The sequence below is a fragment of the Capricornis sumatraensis genome, chromosome 14 (assembly GCF_032405125.1).
Source record: "Capricornis sumatraensis isolate serow.1 chromosome 14, serow.2, whole genome shotgun sequence".
In the NCBI taxonomy this organism is placed as follows: Eukaryota; Metazoa; Chordata; class Mammalia; order Artiodactyla; family Bovidae; genus Capricornis; species Capricornis sumatraensis.
Window position 1 is genome coordinate 58,125,606 of NC_091082.1, and position 27,534 is coordinate 58,153,139.

At 48.1% G+C, this 27,534-nt stretch overlaps 1 protein-coding gene across 3 annotated transcripts in view; it reads left to right on the forward strand.

Moving 5' to 3' along the window:
* Positions 1–3,657: 3,657 nt before the first annotated feature.
* Positions 3,658–27,534, forward strand: part of GNB1 (G protein subunit beta 1) — a 75,830-nt gene continuing 51,953 nt past the window's right edge. For all 3 annotated transcript variants that reach the window (XM_068986581.1, XM_068986578.1, XM_068986579.1), the window contains exon 1: positions 3,658–3,729. The gene's annotated coding sequence lies outside the window, so the exon portion shown is untranslated. The remainder of the gene's footprint in view (positions 3,730–27,534) is intronic.

The window sequence follows — 27,534 nt, forward strand, 5'->3', positions numbered from 1 at the left end:
CTTGCCGGATACGGCTGACCGGGTGTGGCAGTGGACTCGGGACCACAGGCTAGGCTCTAAGCCACTTATCAAGAGAGAGGGAGGGAGTGTCTCCAGGAAGTCAGGAGAACCCTGGCCTCCTGGCTGGGCATGAGCTCTCCAAGAGGGGCCCCGGTTTATGCCCCACTGAGAAGGGCTGGGTGGGGGCCCCAAAATGCAAGAGGCCAGTGCAGCAGGAATGGAGGGTGGGCGGGGAGGGCAGGTTCCCCAGAGCATCCTGTAGACCCCTAGGGTCTCAGGGACGCTGAGAGCTGATCAAGGCCCAGGGCATGTATCTTCAGGGCCACAGGGCCCTGCTGCCTGGGGGCTCTGAGGCCTGTGTGCTTCAGATGGAGACAAGACCGGGCAGGGAATTTGGGAATGAGGGCCCTGTGGCCCTGTCCCCTCCCTGCTGCCTTCCCCTCAACTTTGCCCCTCACACCTGGTCCATAAACACATAAACAGGGCTCTAGGCCCTGGCCAAAGGGCAAGTTCCAGGGAAGGCCCTGCCACACCCTGCAGACCTACAGATTATCCAGGGGCAAGAGGGCTGCACCCCAAAACTTCAGACAGCTGGGGCAGTCACTGGCCTGGTGTCCTGATGCGTGGCCTTGCCCTGTGGCCTTGATGTCCCTGAGGAAGGGCCTGATCAGGCTGATGGTGGCCTGCGACACGGGAGCCCTGGGTCTGCCCTCAGATGGGCATGTAGGGACCCAGGCTGACAGGATGGGGGTTTTCCTGCCATCCCCACAGCAGCACAGAGTGGGCTCCGTAGAGACCACTCACCTCGCTGCCCACTTCTGTCTGCTCTGTCTCCCCCCCTCCCATCCTTCTCGCTCTCCCTCTCCTCCGGCCACCACCCCTTTCTCCTCCGCCTCTCCCTTCCCTGCCTCTCCTCTCTACTTTTCAGTCCCTGAACTTAGGTGAGCATAGAGGTTGGGACAGCATGAGCCCCACTGGACTCTCCGGGATGTCCCTCTCTTATCCCAAGTCTGGGGCCTTGGGACCCACCTGCCAAGGCATGTGGGATCTTAGTTCACTAACCAGGGATCAGACTAGGCTCTTAGCAGTGAAAGCTCAGAGTCCCAATCACTGGGCCACCTGATAATTCTATTTACTTTTTATTTTTAATATTTATCTAGTTATTGCAGCATGCCAGATCTTCAGCTGAGGCATGTAAACTCCCAGTTCCAGCATGTGGGATCTAGTTCCCTGACCAGGGATTGAACCTGTGCCCCTGCATTTGGAGTGTGGAGTCCTAGCTACTGGACCAACAGGAAATAACTTTTTTTTTTCCTCTCCTCCTCTTGAGCAGTGGGCAGTGCTTCTGTCTCCTCTCCCCAGCCCTTGTCCTGGACACAGTGACCACTCCATTCTGATTCTCCCCGCTCCCCCACTCCCCACCCCATCCTCACTCTGAGTCGTGTCACCCTCGCCTGGAATACAGCATGTTGCCCACACCCCTTCCCCCACTCATCAACACCTCTGGAGGTCCCTCTGTGTGCCCCCCGCCCTGGTACACAGGTGGAGCAGTAGGCAAGGGAGTCCAGCCCTGTTTTCAGCAGGTGAGCAGGGCAAGAAGCAAGCAGCCTGGGCATGAACCACATGAGGTCATGGGAGCCAGAGTAGCACTGGGGGGCCGGGGCGGGCTGGGAGAAGCTGCTCTGCTTAGGGGACTTCAGGTTATGGGGGAGCCCCTCACAGGCAGGTAGAGCCACAAGGACCAAAGGCCAGAGGATGGAATGTGGAGACTGAGTGCTTAAGGAGCAGAGAGGAGCCAGATGCTGGGCAGTGAGGAGGATGGAACAGAAGGGCAATAGGAGCTGCCAGTGGTTTGAAGCAGAGAAGCAATTCTGCTGATGTTCAGTTCTGGTTCAGCTGAGCAGGGTGGACATCTCTGCTTTGGTCAGCACCCAGACAAGGGGGTGGTGACCATGGAAAATTTGTTACCCGGTGAGGGGGTGGTCTGTGTGTGTACATATACATGTATGCTTGTACATGCACATGTTCCTTAGTCCGCTGTTGGGGACCAGAAGCAATGGCACTCCAGGAGCAGCAAGCACAGCCCATGCTTGAATGTAGGCTTCTAAATACCTGCTCCACCAGAAGGAAACAGGGCCCCTTGGAGAACAGGTTAGGTCAAGGCTGGGGCAGGGAGGACCTGAGACAAGCCTGGAGCTTCTTGTGCCAGAAATTGAGGAAGGGCTCCAAGGAAAGTGGAGACATGTCTGTGTGCTTGTAGGATGAATCAGTGTGTGTGTGTGTGGAGAGGGGGAGACGAAAAGGGGCACAGCCCCAGAGTGGGTGGGAAGGCATGGGCTTCAAGCTGGGGTCCAGGGCCACCATAGACAGACAGGCTCACACACAAAAGGAAACCATCTGCTGCAGCTGTGAAAGAGGCTGGGGAGGGAGGATCTACAGGGCACCTTGAGGTTTATAGGGCCAACTGCATTGCTTGGGTGTTCTTCTGCTGTGCAGGCCAGGGGGAGGAGAGGGCAGCACAGGGAGGGCTACAGGCAGGGAGCTGATGTGGTTGCAAGGAGGTGATTAGGGTGGGGACCCCAGGCTCTTGCAGTGAAGGACGTTGTTGGAATTGGGGAGGCAGAGGTCAGATGGAAAGGTGGAAGCTGGTGGGCTAAGGGCCCCAAACATAAACATCCAGGAGGGGTCTGAGGACACCAGAGACTGCTGGCTGCTCACAGCTGACCTCCTTCCCCCTCCCCCACTAGGGGGTCTTTGATTCTCAGCTCCCTGGCAAACTCAGCCGCCCGCATTTGCAGGGGCAGACTGTCTGTCCCTACTGTCAGTCATTCTCGTTCTCGTGGTCACACCTCCATGCTCAGGTGGCCATTCCAGACAGAACCTTGACTACCGAAGCCACACTACCTGCACCTGCCCAGCTCACTGGAGCCCCACGGGCACCTCTGAGGACAGCCCTGACCCTGGGCTGCAGGAGGTCCACTCCGCAGGCAGGCTGAAGTCAGGCGTCCCTGAGGCCGACACAGCGTGGGTGTGGGTCAGCATGGGCTGGGAGTATGTATGCTCGTGTGTGTGCGGGGTGCACAATGCAGATGTGGAGCGCCCGGGGCTTTACGTGCGCGTGTACGGGGAAAGGAGTTCAGATGCTGAGCGCCGGATGCGGTGGCAGGCTCCCGTCCTGCGTCCTTTATCTAAGTCCACCTGGCTGGGAGCCTAGCGAGTCGGCAGCAGGCAGACCACCCTACGCAGTGCCCCGCGCTCCGGCCCCTGGGGAGCGGAGCCTGGCAAGGGGAGAGGCGGCTCTGACTTGGAGGCTACCAGGAAGGGTCCGCGAGGATACAGCGCTACCCCTTTAAGCGGCTCGCGCACGAGCGCGGGGGGCTGGCGCAGGGACGGAGCGCGCGCGCGCGCGCGCCGGGGACTCTGCCGAGCGGGGCGTGCGCGCGCGGCGTGCGCGGTGACGCGACCGTGGGGTTTCCCGAGGCTGCGGGCAGGGGCCGCCGCGCCCATCCCGATGGCTGGAGGCGTCTGAGGGGCGGACGGAGGCGGCGGCGGCGGGAGCGGGAGCGGGAGCGGGCGCAGGAGTGGAGCAGCCGCCGCGGGACCGACCGGACCGAGCTTCGCCGGCGCACCTGCCCGCAGCGCCCGCGGAGCGGCCGGAGCGCGACCACCTCCCGGAGCGGCGGCTGAGGCGGCGGGGAGCGGGCGCGGCAGGCGGGACGCGGCGTCGAGGTGAGCGCCACGGCCCCAGCCCCAAAAGCGACCCCCGTCCCAGACCCCCCTAGCCCTGATCGACTCCCCAACCACCAGCCCTGCCCATCGCCCCCGGGTCGCCCGCCCGTCAGGGCCGCCCCGCCCCCACCCTCCCCGCCCCCACCCGGCTGCCTGGCCGAGTCTTCCTGCCCCGCCCGGGTGGGGTCCTCGAGGCGGGGGCGGCGGGGACCCCGCGGGCTTCGGCGGGGCCTGGGGCTGAGGTCCTGGGCTCCGGGCTGGGAGTTGGGGCGCCGGCGTCTGGAGTCCAGGTCCGGGCCTCTGGTCTGGGGTCCTGGGTGCAAGGCCTGCGGTCCGGGTCCTGAGGTCCGCGGTGGGGGCGGGGCCGGAGACTCAGTGGTTTGGGGGTCTGGGGCCGGCGCCCCTCGGCCGGCGCCTGGGAGGTGGCCCGGAGGAGGGGCGCCGAATGGTCCGAGAACAAAGGCGGCAGCAGGCCTGTCCCGCGCTGGGCGGTGGGCGCCATCCTTGGTTACGGGACGACGGGCTGCGAGAAAAGCGGCCTTTCGGAGGCTGGAGGAGAGGCCGGCGTCGCCGCGGCGGAGAAATGAGGAAGCGGCGCCTAGGGCGCGCGGGGCGGACAAAGCGCCCAGCGAACGCGAGCCCCGGTCCCACAGTCGCCGCCCGGCCCGAGTAGGGCCGCCCGAAGCCCCGGTGCCGGCGTGCAGCCTGCGGGCGGCGGCCGGGCCCCCGGGCCCCGCGCCGAATGAATGGCCCTCGGCGGCCCGGCAAGATGGCGCGTCCGCCGCGCGGCCTTTGTCAGCCGCCGCCCGCGCCGCGGGGCTCCGGGGGCGCCGCCCGGGGGCGCCGCCCGGGGTCCCCCTCGGCCCCAGAGGGGTGGGGAGCGCTGAAGATTCCACCCGGGGGTCGCTGAGCCATCGGACTTTGAAAACCCTGTTTTTTGCCTTGCGAGTTGCTATTTGACTCCAGTGGTGTCCACCCGTTTCTAGTGTCCTTTAAATTACCGAGTTAGCATACCTGAGTAGCGGGAGCTTTCTGTGCTTAGTGTCTTTTTCATGGACCCTTTTGAGTTAGGATTGGGAGACTCACGGCCTGAAGGAAACAGGAATGTATTTATTTGGGGAAACAGGGGTGTTTATTTGGGCAAAGGAAGTTGGTGGACATTTACAGTTAAAGAGTACATTACTGAGTTTATGCATACACGATGTATATATTTTCGTCTGTAGTTTTGGTTTAGGTTAGAGGCCTTTTCCTTGTTTTTTTTGTACTTCCATGTTGCTACGTGTTTAACACAGTGATCTCAAGTAATATTTAATGATTAAGCGGTTGCCTACGAGATTATTAGGAAAAATATATAGCTATTTTTCATGATAAGCAAATAATGGAAGTATTAGCTTTATGAGAAGTTCCTTCAACCCCAGACCCTAGATAAGGTCTGAAGACCATTGTTAGCCGTTAAGATTTCTACCTGAGTTCTCGTTTTCTAATTTGAGGCTGTAGTCTTTTTTGGTTTGGAGCAGGGTTCTTGTTTCAAAGGAAGGTTTCAGTTTGAGTCCTATTAAGATAGATAAGGGTCTCTTCTGGATTTCTTCCGGAAGGTACACATTGCAAAAAGAAAGCGAACAGTCAGTTCCTTTTTTGCTTCCTTACAAATACGGGTGTGTGGCTGGGGACAGGGCTGCTTGCCACCAACATGGAAACAGGTCTGAGAACCTCCAGACTGCAGAACAGGGCGGGAGCTTTTGGCCGGATTGAACTTTCTGACAGAGCTGTCAGAAATGGAGTGCAACTGGAAGGGTCAGAGGCTGCCCTGGCAGGATCCTGTTGGGGAAGATTTCCAGCTGCTCTGAGGCTGTCCAGGGGACTGCAGGGCCTTTCTCCTCCAGGGACTCACTCCCTCTGTCACACCAAGCCTCTGGTTTCGCAGGCATTGTGATTGCTACAAGTTTTTCTTGAAAAGGTGTGAGTTGAGGAAAGTAGAGTTTTATGGTTGTGCCTGCGGCTCATTCCCAATTCTCCTGCTTGGGGGCGCGTGTTAGGCCTGCCTCTCTTCTGCAGAAATGGAGCAAGAGTATGCTAATAGAGAATATCGTTCAACTCTGGTTCAGTTTTGCTTCAGAAGTGACACTTTATTAAATGAAAACACCCACCAGGTAGGAACCATTCTGCTTGTATGTTACCTGAGTTTATGACAGAGCTATATTTATATTATCTGGCAAGTACTAAGAGGAATGTCCTCTTTAGTGAGACCTTAATAAGGATTTCTCTTTGATGTCTTGAGTTACTTCTGTTTTGGGAGGAGTTCAAGTAAATTTCCTCAGATTTCATTTTAATCTCAAAAGAGATTTGAAAGATTGTCAAGACTTTTTCATGCTTAGCAACTTTGATTTCAAAGCTTGGATCACCTAGGTCTTATATTGATTACATGAGAAGTGCACTGATTCTATGAGGAGTTCATTTATTTCTCAAAGTTTTGTTTTGTTACCTTTTATTTTGCTAAAAAATGTTATGTCTTTTATCCTTTAGCTTGATTGGAAAAGTTGTATTTCTAAAAATACCTTTGAGAGGGGTCTTTATGTAGACTTGCCTACCATCAGTTGTCTTTTTAGCGAGCACCTTAATGAATAATGTTGACATGCAGTATCGGCATTTATTGTAGTGTCTTCATTAGATTGCTTTTTTCTGTGCCCAGAAGATTTGGCTCATGTTGGTTTCTAAATGGGATTAAGTTCTTACTGTCTACAGACTTTGGCTTTTAGCATTAGTGGATTGGTAATAGATATTCTCAATTTTATTATCTGGGCTTGACCATATGGCATGCCATATTATTTTAAAAGCCTTATTTAGCATGAGTCTAATAAAGCATTGAACAGACAAATTTTAGAATTTTTTAGGCTTCCTTGGTGGGTCAGTCAGTAGAGTCTGCCTGCCGTGTGGGAGACCTGGGTCTCCGTGCTTCCCTGGGTCAGGAAGATCTGGAGAAGGAGATGGCAACCCACCCGAGTATTCTTGCCTGGAGAATTCCATGGATAGAGGAGCCTGGTGGACTGCAGTTCATGGGGTCACAAAGAGTCAGACTCTGAATTTTTTAATATTGGTGTGAATTCTGATCTCAGGTTTGGGTTTGTAGATAAGAGTGGTTTGAGAATTTATGAAGCAGGCAGTTCAGTTGAGTGAGTGGTGTAGTAAACATAGAATGAGGGGGTAAAAAGAAATTGAAATTGATATCAGAGAAGTAATTTACAAAACTGATTGTGTAACATTACTGGGAAGAAGACACGGTCCAAATAGGTCCAAATATACATGGAGAGAGTGGCTGTGTATTGAGTAATGCAACAGTACATTGACTCTTCAGGAAGAGAATGGAGTCCCACTTCTTTTTAGAGCTGCGGGTTTTGTTCCAGACCTAAACTCTCATTTAAGAAATACAGGCAATTCTGTAGACACTTGAATTGGTCAGTGGATTAGAGGAATGCTAATAGCATTTAAAACCTTTTAGCCCCCTTGTTCTTTTGGCAGTGTCTGTCGTTAGGTGCCGCAGTTATCGATGGAAATTACTGCTCACTACCAATGATAGAAAAGCTTCCTGTTCCATAGAGCAATGTTGCTTTCTTTTCTTTCTTTTAGAAACTTGAGGATTCCCTTATTTGAATAAGTAAAAATTCTGGGGAAAAAACTATTTCTAAAAACTCACTGATTAAAAAGACCAAGTTAAGATTATCTAAAATAATAATTCAAAGAGATTATCCAGTTGAATCCATATTGCCATTGATAAAAGTTTACAATTTAATAATCAGTTGGCCGTGGGATACCCCTTTGTTTTTTGGCCACCTTGTGACTTGCAGGATCTTAGTTCCCTGACTAGGGATTGAACCCCGGGCCCAGGAGTCCCATCCACTGAACTGCCAGGGAATTCCTGCTCCAAGCTTAATACTGTATTTTATCAAGGGGGCAAAGCTGTTCTTTAACCTGTCTGGACTAGAATACTAAGGGATTTGGTCGAATATATTCTTGTTTACTTGTGGGTTGTTACGTCTGTGCTTGTCTGTATGTCTTCTGACTCAGTCCTGTGGCAACTGTAAAATATATTCCTGATGCAGATTACAGATTCTCTTGACTACCTGTCCAAGTGTTGGTAAAGCTTTAAAAAAATCTGGGGCCTTCCCTGGTGGTCCACTGGCTAAAACTCCATGCTCCCAATGCAGGGCCATCTGTGGTCAGGGAACTAGATTCCATTTGCCACAACTAGCGTTCACATACTGCAAGTAAAGATCCTGTCTGCCGCAACTAACACCTGGCACAGCCAAATAAATATTTTTAAAAATTCGAAACACTTCTAACTAGACATGAGAGTATTAAAGTTTCTACAATAGGTTTCCCAAAAAAATTGTTATAGGAACTTTAAGATACCTGAATTTCAGGGACAGAAGGAAATGCACTCATTTCTCAAAGGACTGAGACTGTCTGAGTTACAACTCAGCTCTGTAACTTGCTGGTTTGGATTTGATTTTGACTTGCATGTACCTGTGTCCTTGTGTGTGAAGCAGGCACACAAGCCCTCCTTTCTAGGGTGGTTGTAAGGAGTGCAGTGCAGCACTTGGAGCACTGCTTGACTGGCAGTTCTCTGTGCTGGGAGCACCATTTCAGTTGCTGTTGACCTTGCTTTGTAACAGTTTTTTTTTTTTTTTTGGCCATGGGCATGGCTCAGCAGGTGGAATATTAATTTCCTGACCCCCACCTCTTGGAATCTTAACCATGGGACTGCCAGGGAATTCCCGTATTGACCATATTTCTTACTCTGTGTATTATGCCCCTGCAGCTTGTTTATTACATAACCTCTTTGTACCTCTTAATCCCCTTTACTTATTTTGCCCCTTGCCTCTTTCTGGCCACCACTGGTTCTCTGTGCATCATATGAATAGCTTTGTGTGGTTTCGTTTTGTTCAAAAGGCTTTCTTTTACCTTTAAAGGGTAATTTTGATCATATAATTTATTTTGAAATTGGTAAAACGATTATTTTTAAAGCTCTCACTCCCCCCCTCCATTTATGATGCCAGATTATTTGGCATCCCTTAATTTGTCAACTAGTGGCAATGAAATATTTTTCTGTGTTCTCAAAAGTACCATAACTTGAAATTTGTGTTTTATTCAGCACCTTCACTGCTCCTTACTGAGTGTAAATTGTTGTAGAATGGGCGTGGCCCAGGGCTTTATGTTACAAAGTGAAAAACAGAGATGGATCACAGGGGCACCTAACTTACTTAAGAGTTTAGCGATGGCTTTCTAGGGAGAATGTTTGTTTTGGGGAAAGTCTTATATTTCTTGATTTATTACATATATTCAGCCCTGTGTTATATATTTGCTCAGTTTTATCAAATAGTCTTACCAAAGCATTCTACTGGTAGTCTTCCCCCAAATGGATTCAGGAACACTAGATGGTTGTGCGCTTCATGACTATGCAGACTTGAAGCTCACTGTGTCTCTTGCACTAGAGTCAGCGTGAGCATAAGGTGCTGTCCAGGCCCCGCATCTCTGGTTTCAGTGCTAGGGCTTCTGAACACCTATGTGCAAGGGACTGCAGAGTGGGAGTGGAGAGCACTCCATGTGACCTGCAGGAGGCTTCCCCAAGGGCTTGTTTCTTCTTGTCCTCTTCTTTCTTGTTTGAGTTCGTAGTCAGCCAGAGCAGCCTTGATGACCTCTCTAGCCAGTGTGGAGTAGTGCAGTTTCACAGGCAGAAGGCAGAGTTCCTTGGCGGTATCTGTGTTCTTCATGGTCGAGGCTTCCTCCACCATCTTCCCCTTCACTCATTCAGGGGCTGACCAGCTGCTGGGAGTGGCAGAACCACAGCCAAATATTTTAAACCTGGTGTTCACTACCTTTCTCTTTTCACCCGCTTTAATCTGTATTTTCATTTCATCACTACATGCTGGAGCCCCACCCATCCGGTTCCAACATTTTTAGATGTCTTGCCAGGGGACCCCAGGTTTCAGGGATTTTCATAAGAATCAACTGCAGTCCTGTGTGAATGCCAAGCCATAGCTGACAGCTCCCAGGGGGCAGGCAGGTAGGCGAGGGGCTGGAGCAGCAGCAGGGCTGCCACCATCTTACAGGTTTGCTGGAAAATGTTGAGACTGGATGGATTCTCCAGTTGGAGCCTGCCTGGTGCGTGAAGGGGAAGGAAAGAGTGTTCTAGGGTGAGGAGATGGACCGTGTTTTTCATGCACCCAGTTGGCCTCCTTCACTCACTGCCTCCAGCACCTAGAACCATGCAGTGCAAGGTGTTGTTTAATCACTAAGTCATGTCTGGCTCTTTGGACCCCAAGAGCCTGCCAGGCTCTACTGTCCATGGGATTTTCGAGGCAAGAATACTGGAGTAGGTTGTCATTTCCTTCTCTAGGGGATCTTTCCAACACAGGGATCGAACCCACATCTGTTGCATCTCCTACACTGGCAGACATGTTCTTTACCACTGCGTCACCTGGGAAGCCTTGTATTGCAAGATACGAAGTGAAGTGAAAGTTGCTCAGTCATGTCCAACTCTTTGCGACCCCATGGGCTGTACAGTCCATGGAATTCTCCAGGCCAGAGTACTGGAGTGGGTAGCCTTTTCCTTCTCCAGGGGATCTTCCCAACCCAGGGATCGAACCCTGGTCTCCTGTATTGCAGGCAGATTCTTTACCAGCTGAGCCACAAGGGAAGCCCGTATTGCAGGATAGGTGCTCAGTAAAATTACGGAATGAAAAAACATGATTCATCCAGGGACATAAGTTCCACAGGGCTGGAGAGTGGTGAGAAATGGACACCTAAGAGGTCAGAGCCTTGGTAAAGAATTTGCACCTTTACCTTGAGGGCTCTATGAAGCTTTCAAAGGGTTTTAAGACGATTTACCTGATCAGGAATGAGTCACTTGGTACTTGAACTTGGAGCATGCTCAGAGGAAGGAGGAAGACAGGTCAGATTTCAGATGGGATACTATAGAAAGGAAGAGGGTCTGGGTCAGGGTTGAAAAGCTGGTAGCTGGTGACTGAGATGCCTTGATGACTTAGTGGAAGGTCAGAAGGGAATGAGTGAGTACAGGTTTCTGTCCTGGATATCTGGTTGGCCATCTTGCATTTACTGAAATGAGCAGTGGTTTGCTGAGAAGATACACTGAACTTTGCACCTAGGTTTTGAGGACCCCAGGAGACATTCCCATATTCTGCATCAGAACACACCAGCTGTTATTCTTTCTACTCCTCTTTGCAAAGCTCTTCTGGAGGTTTGTTGGTACCCTCCACTCCCTTCATTAAGGTGTTTGTACCCGTATCCCCTCCTTAGAGGCCATTCTTCACTCCCATTAATCTCTGTCTTCCCTTGCTCTGTCCCCCTAATCTGTTGATCTGCCCACTAGTTCTAAGCTCCATGAAGACAGGCACTTTGGTTCTATTGCAGTATTACCATTCTCTGAAACCCTGAAGTGTTTGTCGAATTATTGACTTTTGTTACTTGTGATTGTGGAGCCCTGGAGGAGTGGTCTGAATGAATTGTTAGTATTTAGATGGTGGTTGAAGTCTTGGGTGTCACCATTACTTAGAGTGAGGGGTCTGAGGAGTACCATCTGTGGACTCTGGGACTCATTAGGTCCAAGATAGTGTCATGATCTGAGCTTCCCTAGTGGCTCAGACAGTAAAGAATCTGCCTGCAGTGTGGGAGACCCAGGTTCAATCCCTGAGTCAGGAAGATCCCCTGGAGAAGGAAATGGCAACCCACTCCAGTATTCTTGCCTGGAGAATCCCATGGACAGAAGAGCCTGGAGGGCTACAGTCCATGGGGTCACGAAGAGTTGAACAGGACTGAGCAACTAACACTTTCACTGTCAGGATCATACCAAGATGGCATTTGACTTTCACTGTGTTGACATTCCCACTGATGGTACAAAAGCAGTGGTGGTTGACACTGCTGGTTCTGCAGCACAAATCAGGGCTGTGGTACCAAGCCATTTACAGTGGTTTTTGTTGTTGTTCAGTTGCTCAGTTTTGTTCAACTGTTTGCGACCCCATGGACTGCAGCGTGCCAGGCTTCCCTGGCCATCACCATCTTCCTGAGTTTGCTCAAAGTCATGTCCATTGAGTCAATGATGCCATCCAACCATCTGATCCTCTGTCGTTCTCTTTTCCTCCTGCCTTCAGTCTTTCCCAGCATCAGGGTCTTTTCCAATGAGTCGGCTCTTCAGATCTGGTGGCCAAAATATTGAAGCTTCAGCTTTAGCATCAGTCCTTCCAATGAATATTCAGAACTGATTTCCTTTAGGATGGACTAGTTTGATCTCCTTGCTGTCCAAGGGACTCTCAAGAGTCTTCTCTAGCACCACAGTTCAAAGGCATCAATTCTTCAGTGCTCAGCCTTTTTTATTGTCCAGCTCTCACATCCATACATGACTACTGGAAAAAATCATAGCTTTGGCTGTACGGACCTTTGTAGGCAAAGTGATGGCTCTGCTTTTGAATATGCTGTCTAGGTTTGTCATTACTTTTCTTCCAAGGAGCAAGCATCCTTTAATTTCATGGCTGCAGTCACTGTCCACAGTGATTTTGGAGCCCAAGAAAATAGTCTGTCAGTTTCCATTTTTTCTTCATCTACTTGCCGTGAAGTGATGGGACTGGATGCCATGATCTTCATTTTTCTAATGTTGAGCTTTAAGCCAGCTTTTTCACTCTCCTCTTTCACTTTCACAGGAGGCTTTTTAGTTCCTCTTCGATTTATGCTGTAAGCGTGGTGTCATCTACATATCTGAGGTTATTGATATTTCTCCCAGGTATCTTGAGATTCCAGCTTGTGCTTCATCTAGCCCGACATTTCACATGATGTACTATGCATATAGGTTAAATAAGCAGGGTGACAATTCACAGTCTTGACCTACTCGTTCCCCAATTTTAAACCAGTCCATTGTTACATGTCTGGTTCTAACTGTTGCTTCTTGACGTGCATATAGGTTTCATAGCAGGTAGGTAAGGTGGTCTGATACTCCCATCTCTTGAAGAATGTTCCAGAGTTTATTGTGATCTACGGTCAAAGGCTTTAATCCAGTCAATGAAGTATAAGTAAATGTTTTTCTGGAATTCTCTAGCTGTTTCTAGGATCCAGCGGATGTTGGCAATTTGACCTCTGGTTCCTCTGCCTTTTCTAAATACAGCTTGTACATCTGGAAGTTCTTGGTGGTTATTGTAGTCATAATATTCTTCACCGCTGTGAACTTGTCGTTAAAAAAAATCCAATTTAATGTCTTTGATGAAGCAATAAAAATCAATTTTATTAAACTGCAACCTGAGTACTCATCTTTTTACTGGTCTGTGTGACGAAATGTGAAGTCAGCATAAAGCACTAATTCTTATGTAGCATCTTAACGTATGAGAGTCTGGACAGCAGCTATGCCATTACTTGAGTTGAAAGAACAGCCGACAGAAAATGATGACTGTTTAGACAGGGGAACATGGCAGATATTTTCTTAAAAACGAATGAAGTGAACCAGATACTTCAAGGAAAATAACTGACATTATTGTTGGCAGTGATAAAATTTGAGCTTTCAGATGGAAATTTGAATTTTGGAAAACTTAATTCTGCTACCATGAGCTTGACAGCTTCCTGGTACTTTTCTTTCAAGATAGGTGGAGATGTTAAGGGAATGTTTCTTTTTTAATGTTATGTAATAAAATGTGTCAACGTTGGGAAGATCTACTTAACTCAGGGAGGTGATGTTTTCCAATGGCCTGTGCTTGATGCTGGGAACTCAGGCATAGGTAAAAGATCCATTCAAAGCATCAGAGTGGAGTGAGGCCCCTGGTGTTTGATGTAACAGTGTAAACAGTTAACTGACAGGGTTTCAGGTTCCGCATCAGAACTTTAAGAAAGTTAGCACTTGGCAAGTTTTGATGTAGTATCAAAGACTGTTGACATTTATTTGAAAAGGCTGTTAAATCACTCCCTTTTTCTACTATGTATTTGTGTGAGAATATTCGTCACTTCAACTGGACTAAGTTCGGCACCAGATTGACCCGCTCCCTCCCCGCCCCATCCCCCCTGCTTCCCCCAGGCAGACACTTAACAGCTCTGCTGGTATGTACAGTGTTGTTACTCTTCTCTCCAAGTTATTTTTCTGGTTATATTTTGTAAAAATATTGTTTATGGTAACAGTCAGTATGGTTATTGAACGTTTTTAGAAAGTCTCTGCTTTAGTTTCTAATACAGTAAATACCCGTAGATATAACCTATGTAAACAAGAGCCCCTGGGGTCCTCAGTAATGAAGAACATACAGGGAGCCTGAGCCTCAGCCTCTGAGCAGCATGATGGGAGAGAGGAGTGCAGTGCTTACCCTCCAGGACCGCTTGAGGGCCTTGGCCAGGTGCCTACGGGAACCAGTGAGGCCCTTCTCTGGAGACAGGCACCCTGGCCTGATGTGTCCTTACAAGTGAAGGGTTGTGCCTTTTCCCGGGGAGAAGAACCACCTGGAGATTCTCTAAAGGTTGAAGACCAATGGGTGCAGCTTGGGTGTAGCAGGATGAGCAGAGGAAAAGCTGCTCAGAGGAGTGGAAAGAGTTGGAAGAACATCATAGCAGTGTCAGTTCTGTGAGCATCTCCGAGAATGGGGGAGGGAAGTATCAGAGAACCAGGTTTGGCTGGGAATGAGAAGTCATCGAGGGTTCAGTGGTTAGGACTTCCCAGGGCCAATGAGTGGCAGTGGGGTAGGGGGAGGCTCTAAAGGAAGGGGATTAATTTTACTATGTTTTCTTTTCTGACTGTGCTGTGTGGCATGTGGGATCTTTGTTCTCTGACCACGGACTGAACCTTTGCCTTCTGCAGTGGAAGCGCAGTCTTAACCACTGGACCACGAGGGAAGTATCTGTTTGATGGCACTGGTGAGCAGGAAAAGGAAAAGGTGCTGAAAAGAAATTAGGGCAGGGCTTCAGAGATGGCTGGGATTTCATTTTAAAAGGTGGTAGAGGGGCTTCTCTTGGAGAAGGCAATGGCACCCCACTCCAGTACTCTTGCCTGGAAAATCCCATGGATGGAGGAGCCTGGTAGGCTGCAGTCCATGGGGTCGCTAAGAGTTGGACAGAACTGGGTGACTTCCCTTTCACTTCTCACTTTCACGCATTGGAGAAGGAAATGGCAACCCACTCCAGTGTTCTTGCCTGGAGGATCCCGGGGTCGGGGGAGCCTGGTGGGCTGCCGTCTCTGGGGTCACACAGAGTCAGACGCGACTGAAGCGACTCAGCAGCAGCAGCAGCAGCAGCGGGACTTCTCTGGTGGTCCAGTGGCTAAGACTGGGGGGTCCCATAGCAGGGGCCCTCGGTACAATCTCTGGTCAGGGAATTAGATCCTGCATGCCACAACCAAGACCCAGTGCAGCCAAATAAATAAATATTATTTTTAAAAAGAAAAGCATGGTGGAAACATTTGAGGTCGAGTGCAGGAGGAGGTTAGGGGATGAGCCAGGCAGATATCTGGACAAAGGGAGAAGCCCTGAGACAGGACTGAGCTAGGAACTGAAATGAAGGCTTGGGAAATTGAAGTTACTTTCCATTTGCCGTAGATGTTCCTATATATAAAATGTGTTGGAAGAGGTGGTTGAAGATAACCCTGTTGAAATAAAGTACTTCAAACCATGGCCCTTCCGTCCTCCACCTGCAGTTCCCTTGGCAGTAGATGAACTTGCATTTTGCAGATGACCAGTGCTGTTAGCTCATGCTTGTTAGGCACCTCCTCTGTTAGCTAGATGCCATACTAAGACCTTGATGATACTGCACTCTGATCTGCTCATCAGTTCTGAGCGTGGTCCTGTGAGTAGACCCTTTTCACAGATGGCTAAACCTGTTGGGGAAATTAGGTAATTGGCCAGAGTCACAGCTAGGAATCTGCTGAACCCATATCTGAATGTCAGTTATTACCTGTTACACCGTGGACCAGCTAGCGTGCATGCCTCTCCAGTCTCCCACCTCTTAGGACTTCTGTGTCTGCCTCTGCCTCCTTCATAGATTTATTAAAGGGAAGGTTCTTCCACTTGAGGACATGCTCACCTACACTTTTATCTTTAGTTTCTTCTTCAGAGGCTGTTTCTGTTCTACCTTCAAATGTGACTAATAAGTCTTATATAACTCAATCTCCCAGTTAATCTTGGTGTCTTGTCTTCAGCCACTATTCTCCTTTTTTCCCCTCTATTTAAAATTAAAACTCCCTGGACAGGCAGTCTGTCTCCACCACCTCAGTTCCTCCGTCCCTCCTGTCCTCCTCCTTTAAGGGCCTGTTCCTGTTCCCCCTAAGCCACCAGCGTTGTTATTTTTATAAAAATGTCCTTTCAGCAAGTCCATTTTATTGTATCCAGTTTTTATCTTTAAATTTTGTATGTTAATAATAAAAATGTTTAATTGTTTATTATACAAAATTAGGATTATAAAAATGAGGGGAAAATCAATCATTGACCTATCTAGAAATAACCTTGTAATATTGTTGTATTTCCCTTTAGTCTTTTGTATTGCTCGTGCACATGTGTCCAGAGATACCTCCCCAGATTGGAGGTCACACTGTATACTTAGATTTTTCAATTCTGCTGTTTTGTTAGCATATTACGTGTATTTCTGAAGGTCATCTTTGAGAACATGACTATTAACTGCACAGCTGTTGATGGTGTTGCTTCCTTCCTGGCTTCCCTGTGCTCATGAACTGGGCATCCTGGCTCTGCGGTCTGAGCTTCAAGGCCGTAAGCAGGTTACTTAGTTCATTTCCCGATTTGCCCGTCTCCAGGATGGTGGTGAGGATGAACTGAGGTGGTGCACATGGAGCTCACCCTGGGCCCAGTATGGTGCGAGCGCTGGCGCGTCCGCTTCCTCTCCACCCCTGCCCGTGACCTCTGCCTCATTTGCCTTCCTCTGCTCACGCACTTCTCCAAGCTGACCTCTGCTCTCTATTTCTGTCTTTGTGGATGCTGTCTCACATAAGGTTTTCAGGGGTTCTTCTGTTTGGCTCTGAAGTGTTAGTTTCCTGGGGCTACAGTAACATTACCACAGACTGAGGGGCTAAGCCAGCAGAAATGTGTTCTCTCAGAGTTTAAAAGGCTGGAAGTCTGAAATCCAGGTGTTGGCAGGACAGCTCCCTTGGATGCCTCTTTCTGGCTTTGAGTGGTTGGTGGCGATCCAGTTTCTGCCTCTTTTCACATGGCCTTCTCTCTCAATCTCTCTCTGCTCTTGTAAGAACACCAGTCATTGGATGAGGGACTAATCCAATGTGACCTCATTGTGAGTTAAAACTAATTATACCTGCAAAGACCTTTTTTTCCCAAATAAGTCACTTTCGTAGGTTTCAGGTGGACAAGAATATTTGAGGGCCTCTCTTCAACCCGCTTCAGTTACCTGGAGCTTCCTCCCAGGCCTGTTCCCCTTGCCTTCCTGGTTCCCAGTGGCCCACGTCTTCCCCTTCCTTTCATGGATGAGCTTATAAAGAGAATTTTAGTTGCAGATTGAAGAAACCAATAGAACTTAGGTAGGAAAGGTAAATGTCTTATCAGGATTCTGGGTGTCTGATGGAACCAAAGTTCAGGAACAGAGCTGGGCTTTTCAGTCCAGGATGGTCTCAGAGGATGGAGACCCTGGAGAGTCCCTGCCCAGCTCTCTTCCATTCTCTGTGTGTGCCACGCCCTCTGCACAGTGAGGAAAGAGCCCTGAAATGGGCATGTTCTGTTTTCATCATGTTCTGCCCATCACACTCTTCTCTTGGTTCCTGGTTCTCCTCCTGCTGTCTTGTTTGTCCTTCTTGATTGCCTTCAGAGGTTCCTCTCTGGCCGGTGACCAGTGTGGTCTGCATACCCTCAGTGGCCTGGTCTTTCTCCATCCTGAGTCCAGGTTTCTGTCTGTTCTTGGGGGTTGTCCTTAGGTGATGATGGCCTTTCCCATCTGTTGTTGTCTGTTTTAAATGCTATTTACTCAGAGTTTTGATGATTCTTAAATTTGTATCTCTACTCCAGCCTTTCAGACCTCCAGGCTGATCTGCCTGCTTGTCCACCTGATGTCTCCTTCCTTTTGCTGTTTTCATTACTGAGTCCTTGATCCTGTAGTTCTCAGCCTGAGTGGCAGCTCCTTAGAGAGGCTCTTGCTGGCCACCAGTGTTACTTTTGGTCATGTTGATTGAGCACAGATACTGCCTCTCGGTGCCGAGTTGTGAGGCCCTGTCTCTTACCCTCCCCTAGTGCAGGCTGGAAGTAGAGGGTGCACCTGTTTGGGGCTGTTTGTGTGAGAGGGTTAGTTCTTGGACATGACTGAGTCAGACCTCCTGAAAGTGTCCGTCAGTCCATCTGTAAGCCTGAGACTCGGGCGGGTTAGAGGAGTGCTGTGAGCACCTGTGCCACACAGCCAGGTTGAGGAGACCTGCATTGCAGGCAGTTTTCTTGAGAGTGAACGAGGGGCTGCTGGGAAGGCTTCAGGTGGCTTAACTGCTGAGGGGTGGGCTTGGGGGTGGCTGCTGTAGATTTGAGAGGTAACAGAAGGGGCACGGAGCCTTCCTTGGAACCAATGGACTCAAGGCTGGACACTAATTGGCCTGGCATTTAAAATGTGCTTTTGAGTCAGTAACAGACATATCCTCTGTACAATTTCTTGAGATATGGGAATTGACTGCATACATTTTCCATAATTTAAAACATGACATATTCAGGAAAAGGCTAAGCTGCGCACTGCTCTTCAGCTTTACAGCAGCATCTCTTCTGGTCTGAATATGTACTCACAGATTGAGGTGATGCTGGCTGGACAAGGAGAGTGCCTGGAGTTACTGGGGTGCTGCTGAGATTCAAGGGGTGAACGATTCTAACCATTTGGTAACATGGAATTATGTAGTAGCTATAGAAGGGGAAAACCTCTGCTCCTGAGAGTGGTAGATTTGCCTATCACGGGCAAAAGTTTTTTGACTTTGCTTTTAATATCTGTAGTTTCAATGAGCTTTGAAAAGTAGAATTTTTTTCAGAGATGGAGATATTTTGTAGTCTGTGTTATATAATATGGTAGCCACATGTAGCTGTTGAAATGTCACCTGTGTGAATTTTTAGCTTTAATATGGGCTTCACTGATAGCTCAGTTGGTAAAGAATCCATCTGCAACGCAGGAGACCCTGGTTCGATTCCTGGGTCGGGAAGATCCACTGGCGCAGGGGTAGGCTACCCAGTCCAGTATTCTTGGACTTCCTTTGTGGCTTAGCTGGTAAAGAATCTGCCTGCAGTGCAGGAGACCTGGGTTTGATCCCTGGGTTGGGAAAATCTCCTGGAGGTGGGAAAGGCTACCCACTCCAGTATTCTGGCCTTGAGAATTCCATGGACTGTGTAGTCCATGGGGTCCCAAAGAGTTGGACACGACTGAGTGTCTTTCACTTTCACTTTCATGGTTAAATGAGGGGCTTCCTGGATGGCTCAGGAGTAAAAAAAAAAAAAAAAAAAATTTCACCTGCAGTGCGGGAGACTCAGGAGGCTCAGGTTCAATCCCTGGATTGGGAAGATACTCGAGGAGGACATGGCAGCCCGCTCCAGTATTCTTGCCTGGAGAATCCCATGGACAGAGGAGCCTGGTGGGCTACAGTCCATGGGGTCACAAAGAGTCAGATGTGACTGAAGCGACTTAGCAGGCAGGCACGCATACATGGTTAAATTAAAAAAAAAAAACACACACACACACGTGGCAGAAATAGCCATAGTGGATAGCATGGTCCTGTAGAGATTTGGGAGATCTGAGGAAAAGTCTTCATATAAGAGGGTGAGAATTGGGAAAATTAAAATCTACTTAGGACCTAATATTTAGCAGCCTTTGTATATCCGAGTTGCTCCTATGTGCTCACTTGTGTCCAGCTCTTTGCGACCCCATGGAGTGTAGCTCACCAGGCTTCTCTGTCCCTGGAATTTTCCAGGCAAGAATCCTGGAGTAGGTTGCCATTTCCTTCTCCAGGGATCTCCCTGACCCAGGGATCAAGTCTGTGTTGCCTGCTTTGGCAGGCAGATTCTTTACCATTGTACCACCTGGGAAACCTTGTGTTTGTCTAGACCTTTCTAAAATACAAAACCCCTTCCTAAAGTTGTGTCCTTTGTCTTTTAACACCACCAGTGGCTATCATATGATCAGAGAATTAAGGAATATTAAAGGAAGGCTAGTTAGCTAGTTCATTGAGCCCACGAGGAAAGCGCAAACAACTTTACCACCAAGTGCTCTATTCTTCAGGACACTTGCTTCCCTCACAGACCACCAGGAACAACAAATTTTTTTATCTTATGATTGTATAATCATAATAGCTTGCACTTAACCTCCACTTTAGAATTTATAAAGTCCGTACATACCAGTACCACATTTAATTCTCACAACAGCCCTGAGATTTCAGTCTTGTCTCCCCATTTTACAAATGAGGAAATTGGACCCAGAGGATTTATACAGCTACCCTCTGGGGGGCAACAGTGGGTCTGGTTTCCTTCATAAACCACACAACTTAATATGCTTCCAATTGCCTGGCTCAAGATGGAGTACATCTTTTCCTCTAAGAGGAAAAGGCTAGCGCCTTGTTTTTCAGATGTCCAACTGCCTTTTCCTTGTCTATGGTGCCACATCTATTCCCTCCATTCATGGTCTGTGCTGGGAATGACTCATTGTCCCCTGGTATCCATTCTCTCCTTTCTTGTAACAAAATGTTTTTCGCTCAGTACTGTCTGACTTTGCGACCCCCTGGACTGTAGCCTGCTAGGCTCCTCTGTCCATGGAATTTTCCAGGCAAGACTATGAAGTGGGTTGGCATTCCCTTCTACAATATCTGAGATTAGGAACTTATATTGTATTGTGTAAATCTTGGAGTGTTGATCAAACATGATTGATAAATGTATATTTTAAATTTTAAAGAAGAGTTTGTATATATAATTGGAATTTTGCTGGTCAGATTTACTCAAACTATTTTGTGGTGGTGTTCAGTTGCTGGGTCATGTCTGAGTCTTCGAGACCCCATGGACTGAAGCACACAGGGCTCCTCTGTCCTCCACTATCTCCCGGAGTTTGCTCAAGTTCATGTCCATTGAGTTGGTGATGCTATCTATCTCATTCTCTGTAGCTCCCTTCTTTTGTATTGTAGTATAGCCAATTAGCAATATTGTGATAGTTTCAGGTGAACAGTGAAGGGACTTGGCCATCCATACACGTGTATCCGTTCTCCTCCAAACTCCCCTCATATCCAGGCCAGCACGTAGCATTGAGCAGAGTTCCATGTGCTATACGACAGGTTCTTGTTGGTTATCCATATTAAGTATAGCAGTGTGTAGAGAACTCCCTTGGAGAAGGCAGCACTCCAGTACTCTTGCCTGGAAAATCCCATGGATGGAGGAGCCTGGTGGGCTGCAGTCCATGGGGTCTCGAAGACTCGGACACGACTGAGCGACTTCACTTTCACTTTTCACTTCCCTGCATTGGAGAAGGAAATGGCAACCCACTCCAGTGTTCTTGCCTGGAGAATCCCAGGGTCGGGGGAGCCTGGTGGGCTGCCATCTCTGGGGTCGCACAGAGTCAGACACAACTCCTCCAGAGACTTAGCAGCAGCAGCAGCAGCAGAGAACTCCCTAACTATCCCTTCCCTGCAGCAACCATAAGGACTTCTTCTCAGTCTGTGCGTCTCTTTGATTCCCTGTATGAGGGATATCATACAATATTTCCCCTTTCCTGTAATCAGATTTACTTTTAAATATTTTATTTTATTAAAAAAAACACACAGGGTTCCTAAACTTGCTGGGCTTAAAACGTGTTCATTTTGGCTAGCGGCAGTCAACCCTGTTTTCTGGGTCTGTGGAGCCCATTCACCAGCTAGGGTTTTGAGTGTCTGGGGAGCCAAGACAGGCACAGTGCTGGAAGGGCCCTTAAGCCAAGTTTTGTTTTTTGTGGCTGTCTTGTTTTTCTGTCATGGGAACAAAAGAATGATGTCCTTGGGGGTAACTTTTCACAGGACTAGGTAGAGGCTGCTGCCAGTGTCCATTCTACTAGCTGTCCTGTGAGGACGGGTCAGCCCAGACCAGTTGTGGGAGGGAGAGGCACAGAGCACAGCCCTTTCACCCCGTGAGTGCAAGCCCCTTCCTCCTCTTGGGGAAGTGCCAGGCGCCCGGGGGCCCAGGCAGTGTTCTGCCCTTGCTTCTGGTCTTTGTTGTTTCTTAACTGGAGACACCTGTAGTTATTTGTCATAAGGTGGGGTTGGGCTGCAGGGTTGTTGCTTAACCGCCAAGGGGGGGCCAGCCCAGAACATCACAGGGCCAAGACTGAGAACTGTGACTTCCACTCACATGCACTCTGCTTGGGAAAAACTTCTTCCTTGAGGCCTTCCATCAGTTTCCTGTTGCTGCCTAACAAACTGGCCCGCAAGCGTGATGACTTCACACAATAGCTGTGTGTTCCCCTTTGCCAATTAGGTCAGGGCCTCAGAGCTCAGCTCACCCTGTGTGTGGGGGCTGTGCATTTGCAGGCAGCTGGCACAAGGGCTGGGTCTGCACTTGAGGACCACCTTATCTGCGTGGACTTTGGCCGGGCTGCACCTCTGTTCTCTGTGTGGCCTCTGCAGAGGGCTGATTCAGGCGTCTCGTGGTAACTGAGTTCCAAGGGCCCGGAGCAGAAGGTGCTCAGCTTTTTGTGGCCATCCATAGAAGTCTCACAGTGTCACCCATGTTACATGGCTGTAACATGGCTGGTTTTTTTTTAATCTATCACAGAGTTTTCTGTATCATGACATTTAGAATGGTCTGCTTTAGGATGTCCAGTTACTATCAAGTTTTCTGTGGAATGGATTCCAGAAGTTAACTCCTTAAACGCATCAGTTTATTTAACAGATACTTGCCATGTACTTACTTTCAGCAGGACACTGATTGTTGCTGTGCAATTACTGGTTAGTAGCTTCTCATCTTTTGTTCTTTTGGGGGAGATTGCGAACTAGGGAATAAGCAAGTTTCAGACCTGTGGTGAGTGCCCTGAGACCCAGAGTGGAGAGACGGCATTTGGTTAGGTGAAGGCCATTCTGAATAGATGGCCTCTGACAGAGGAGAAGCCAGGTAGGAGAAGAGCCTGGTCACTTCAGGTGCAGAGAACAGCTATTGCAAAGGCCTTGAGGTAAGAGGAAAGTGTGCTGAAACTGGGTGCCCCAGGAGCAAGATGGTGGGAGTCTGGGTTGGAGAGGAAGCTGGCTTTGGTCACCTGGCCGGGTTGCCCAGGACAGCATCAGTTTACTCCTGGTGAGCCAGGATTCAAGAGGGGAGTGCCTGCTGTGACTGTTAGAAGTGCCCTGGCATGGACAGTTTGTTTTATGGTTGCTGTGCTATGGAAGAACATTGGTATTTTTCCCTTTGGTGCAGTGGGACACCAGTGAACAGTTTTAAGCAAAACTGTGACAAGATACGAATTTTAAAAGATGGTTCAGATTGCTGAATGAAGAATGGATTGTTGCAGCGAAAATAGAAACAAGGATCATTTAAAGGAGATTTGATGAGAAATGATGTGCCTTGGCCAAGCCGGTGGGTTGAGGAAAGGGATGTAAGTGGACAGACTGATTTCTCCTGTGGAGCTCAAGCTAGTCATTGTTCTGATGACCGTGAACAGTTATTTATTGGGGGCTATGCCATGCAGCATGTGGGATCTTAGTTCCCTGACCAGGAGTTGAACCTGTGCCCCCCTGCAGCAGAAGCACAGAGGCCTAACCACTGGACTGCTAGGTAGTTCTCCTATGACAGTTCTTAACTGCTTGCTTTGCAAACTTAGGAGCCAGTTATGTCGGGTGCTGAGATGAGGCCAGATGGGTGGCGCAGGCTTGTTTGGCGTCCACTGGGGATGAGAGAGCTATGCTTGGAACACTTGAAATGGACATAGAAAACCAGTGCAAGTGTTGGCTTGTAAGTGTAGTGGCCTGGAGTTGAGACTGAAGGTCATAGGTAGACTTTAGGTCTTGTGAATGGAGACTCTCTCCTGTGCATGGACAGTAAAGTGAGGAGGGGATAGATACCCGGCCACCGAAGGAAGGAGAGGTGGGGATCCCCAAGAGGAGGGTGGGGATCACTGCATAGAGTGCTGATGAGGGGTGAGGAGAAAGAGTCCCCTAGACTTAGGACCTGTAGGCCCCAGGTGGTGGGAGTGAAAGCCAGATTGTGGGGAGTTAAAGAGTTGAGGTAGGGGCGACCTCCTGTGTAGATGGGGCTTCAGGAAGGTTAGCTGTGGGAGGAGGGGGCCGAGGAAAGGGCTCTGTAGTTGGTGGGTGATGTGGAAACAGTGGAGAGTTTTGTTTTTAAATAGGGAGATCCTAAGTTGTGTGTTTAATTGGGTGCAGCTGAGAATGAATCCCCTGGGATCTTGTTAGATGCAGCTCCTAATTCAGCTGGGGGTGGGGGGCAAGTGAGTGCACTTCCTAACAAGTCCCCCGGTGCCTCTGGTGTGCTGGTCCCTGGGCCACACTTGGAGAAGCAAGCACTGCTGATGTTAGAAGCTGGCTGGGAAAGGAGACTGGTGCAGTAATGGAAGGCTAAACACCTTAGGAAAGCTAGGGGGAGGACGTTCTTATCTACCTCATTGCTGGCACCAGCTCTTTGAATTGGCTTTTGTTTCAGTTTGTCTCATGGTTTCAAAATTCATCCTAATTGGTATGCCACTCCCTCCAACTGAGCAAGTTTCCAGTGACATGGGACATGTGATAGACCTATTTTCATTAACTCTTGTGAGGTTAAACAGCAGCTTGAATTAGCATCAGATTTAATTTATGTCTGAAAAAATAAATTTAACTAGTTAACTTTCAGCAAACAATACTTTATTGTCATTTCAGCAACTCTCCTATACTTAACAGTCTGCATAAAGTGCTTCCTTAAGCTCAGAATTTTAAGATTTGGAAGAGACAAGGTGAAGTCAAGAAAGATGGCTTTGATTGGGAAGGGGAAAGATTAAACTTAAAAAGATTGTTTTTTTAATCTGAGACATATAGCAAAACATCATTATAAATAGGTGCAGGCTAACATAGATATTCCCTGATAAACTGAACACAAGTAGCTCTGAAGCTTTTTACATACTGGCCTCTTACAAAATCAGGGGCGTTCTTGGGGGAGAAAGTGTGAGGGTATTTGGGTCATCTGGAGGGAGAGGCAGAAAGGAGGAACCAGGTACTTGGTGGATAACTGTGATTAGACACACAAGTTCCTCTCACTGCCACCCCCTTGTCTTTCCTACGTGTTATTCCTGTGGCTGAGCTGGCTGAGACTCCCCCGGGAGGGAGCAGGGCCTGAGAAGGCTCCAGCTCCAGGTGCACCTGTGCGCCTGCCCTCCCGTGACCTCGTCGACCTCAGAGACACCCAGGGAGAAAGACCAGGCCACAGTCCATGCCTGCAGTTAGGCTCTTAGCCCCGAATGCTTACCTAAATACACTTTATGGTTGCTTTAGAGTGAGCTGCTGTTTTTAGTGTTGTTAAGGAGGTCAGTAATTTGAGCCACTCTTAAGATAATGAATGGTCAGAAAGTCCAAGAGCAGAGGTTCATTGACAAGACCCACAGGTCTTACAGAAGCTTGCTTATTTTGATAAATAACTTATCCCTTTATAGAAACTAACTTTAGAAATAATTTTTTTTAGTTCTTAGGAAAATTGGCCAATGTAATTTTTTACGATTGTTAAGCCTAAAACTTTCCTCTTTTTTCAGAGGAAAACATGTTTAAGTCAGCTATAAAACCTAATTTAGATGCATTATTGAAGAGATAAAAGAACTTGAATAGACCTGGTTACAGAATTTGAATGCAGTTTTCCTGTATGTACATGCTGGGATATTTTCTAAATGTCACCTAATCTGGAGGAATAAATATTTGAGAGGAGTCAGTTTTATAAAAGAAAGATGAAGGGGATGTATTCTATTAGATATAAACAGGAAAGTTCCATGAAGCATAGGTAGGTAGAACAAAGTCTAGATGATGATCTATGTATTTATGGGAATTTAGTTCATGATTAGTGCAGTGTTTTAAATTGGTTGGGAATGGATAAGATGTTGAATCAACTGGCAGTCTATTGGAAAAAATAGTTGAAAGCTCTATATTTTGTAGCACATAGAGATTCTGACTGGATTAAAGATTTAAATGTAAAAATTAAAAACATGGAAATATTAAAAAGTATAAGAAATATTTTATAGCCTTTGAGGTAGGGTGTTTTGGGAAAGGGTTTCTTAGCATGATACTAAGGCTCTAAGCCATAAAAGATTATCTGCTTGAATACTCAGAACATACCTATAGCAAAAGACATCTGACAGAGAAACTTTTTTAGGGGGGCATTGGCTGTGCCACTCAGCATGTGGGATCTTAGTTCCCCAACCAGGGATTGAACCTGTGCCCTTTGCAGTGGAAGGGCGGAGTCCTAACCACTGGACCACTTGGGAAGCCCTGATAATAGACGAACTGTAGTTCAGTGACGAGCAAATTGGAGAAAATATTAGAAATAGACATATATATGATAAGAGATTAATATGCTTAGTATAAAAAGAACATTTCCAAACTAAACTGTTCAGCAAGTTTATTTTTGGAAATTTATTCATGAAGGAATAAAGAGAATCCTTATTACAACATTAGTTATGAAAATAAAATATTAAAAACAGTTTGTTAGAAATCTTTACCTAGAATTTTTGATCAGAAAACAAAAAATTGTCAATAGTTTGGATTATAGCCCACCAGGGTCCTCTGTCTGGGGTTTGCCAGGCAAGAATACTGGAATGGGTTGCCATTTCCTTTTCCAGGTCTTCCTGACCCAGGGATCGAATCCATGTCTCCTGCACTGACAAGTGGTTCTTTACCGCTGAGCCAAGTGAAGCCCAGAAGTTCCATAAGGGCAGAGATCTTTTCTTCTTTGTAAAGAAATTTTTGGTTGTACCAAATTGCAGGTGGGAACTTAGTTCCTGGACCAGGGATCCAAACTGTGCCCCCATGTGTTCATAAGTTTGGAGTCTAAACCGCTGGACAGCCAGGGAAGTCCCCACAGATGTTTCTTTAAAATAGGCACATTGTTAGTTTTTTAAAAAGAAACATGTATTTGACTACACTTGGTCTTACTTGTGGCTGTTCTGGGTTTTCACTGCTGCTCGGGCTTTTTCTCTATTTGCAGCCAGCAGGGGCTACTCTGTTGTGGTGGTGCTCTGGCTTCTCATTGTCATGGCTTCTCGTTGCAGAGCATGGGCTCTAGAGTCAAGGGCTGCAGTAGTTGTGGCTCCCAGGCTCTAGAGAACCAGCTCAATAGTTGTGGTGCACAAATTTGGTTGCTCCACAGCATGTGGGGTCTTCCCAGGTCAGGGATCAAACTCATGTCTCCTGCATGGGCAGGCAGTTTCTTTACCACTGAGTCACCAGGGAAGTCCATAGGTAGTTTTTATTTAAACATAAATGGCATTATACTTTATGTCCTTCTGTGTATCTCAACATATTTTGAATACATTTCCAGGGGGGATGGATTGTTGTCTTTTTTATTGCCTGACATGTCCTGGAACAGTGCTTGAAATGTAGTACATTTCAAAAACAGAAGACTGAGTGAGCGAGCCTGAGAGCCCATCCGCAGGGACTGGTTAGACTAAGGTGCACGCAGAACGCTGTGGGGCTGCTCAAAGGTTTGAGGTGGCCCCTCTTCATTGTCCTGAGATGACCACAGTGCAGCGCACAGGGTCTGAAGGGAAGTACACACCCCTGTTCATCCTGTGGAATGAGTGTTGTTTCTTGGGAGTAGGTGGGGACAAGAACATGTTGTACAGTAAGGTAATGCTTTATCTGTATTGTTCTGTGGAAAAGCACCAAGA